Source organism: Macrobrachium rosenbergii, chromosome 8 (genome assembly GCF_040412425.1).
Source record: "Macrobrachium rosenbergii isolate ZJJX-2024 chromosome 8, ASM4041242v1, whole genome shotgun sequence".
Lineage (NCBI taxonomy): Eukaryota > Metazoa > Arthropoda > Malacostraca > Decapoda > Palaemonidae > Macrobrachium > Macrobrachium rosenbergii.
The window spans coordinates 4220236-4222035 of NC_089748.1; positions in this window are offsets into that span (position 1 = coordinate 4220236).

The following is a 1800-nucleotide window of genomic DNA, read 5'->3' on the forward strand; positions in this document are numbered from 1 at the left end:
AATACCAGTACTTGTACATAAAACATCCTTTATTCAGTTATGACTACCGATTTCGGAGTAACTCCAATGATCGTTTGTATTTTAGTGACTTTTCAATATTTTCTTTCTGTGTTTTCGTTGTCAGACCTGATGATGAAGACAGTTACTTAGAAACTGGTAGTCATAACTGAATAAAGGATGTTTTACGTACAAGTACTGGTTTTACTCTTTCTATATATATATATATATATATATATATATATATATATATATATATATATATATATATATATGTAAACAGAAAGAGAGAGAGAGAGAGAGAGAGAGAGAGGAGAGGAGCCTATAACTCACAGGTGTGCATGAAGTTTAAATACAAATATCCACTAGGATCTTTTGAAAGTTAGTAAAATCACCATACCACCGTTTTCATTATCACTGTAAATATATATATATATATATATAAATATATATATATATATATATATATATATATATATATATATATATATATATATATATATATATATATATATATATATATATATATATATATATATATATATATATATATATATATATATATATATATATATATATATATATATATATATGTGTGTGTGTGTGTGTGTGTGTGTGTATATATATATATTTATATATATATATATATATATATATATATATATATATATATATATATATATATATATATATATATATATATATATATATATAATTATATATAAAATCTCGCATTCAAAATGAAATAGATGGTTTGATCTACAAATTTTCAAAAGGTCATTCCTTATGGCAATATGTATTTATATTTAACGGTGTACCTGTTAGACGCTCATCTCTCTCTCTCTCTCTCTCTCTCTCTCTCTCTCTCTCTCTCTCTCTCTCTCTCTCTCTATATATATATATATATATATATATATATATATATATATATATATATATATATATATATATATATATATATATATATATATATATACTGTATGAGTTCATGTGAGTATTTATGCTGAGAGACAGAGAAATCGTCATGATTCTCACCTGATTATTTTTTCAGGTTTCATCTAAACGATAACACTGTTACATATTTCCACTCTACTGATTTCCAAGCATTTGACTAATGGTATTCTAATCATCATGAACTGACCGAAAACATGTTTTGGGTTAATGCATAAACTGAACAATGCGCATAATGAAGGCATGCAAATTCCTGATGAGCTCAGCTAAAGCTATGATGAACGAAACCAAGTCCAGGTGAATATCGTCACAACTACTGTAAAAATTATTAAAAGAAAAAAGATTGGTCACACAAATAACGGACCGAAGTCAAAAGCTCTAATTGGAGTAAATACAGTTATCTAAAATACAAATTACAAAATACTGTAAAAACGTCAGAACAAACTTAAAAACTCATTTAGTGGACAGTTCCATTATAGATCTGGCGTGGTTACATATGTTTTTATGTTTCTCCATAGCTGGAGAGAGAGAGAGAGAGAGAGAGAGAGAGAGAGAGAGAGAGATAGAGAGAGAGAGATAATATAAATGAACAATATTTTTCCCTTTTGTTTTCTACTAATTTGTTTAGAGTAAGCATCTTTCACATTCTAGCAAGGCAATTAAATCCATGCTCTCTCTCTCTCTCTCTCTCTCTCTCTCTCTCTCTCTCTCTGCACAAACACATTATCTATCTATCTATCTATCTATCTATCTATCTATCTATCTATCTATCTATATGTATATATGTGTGTGTGTATGTGTGTATGTATGTATGTATATACTATTCCTCCTTTCTCATGTGCTACTTGTTAC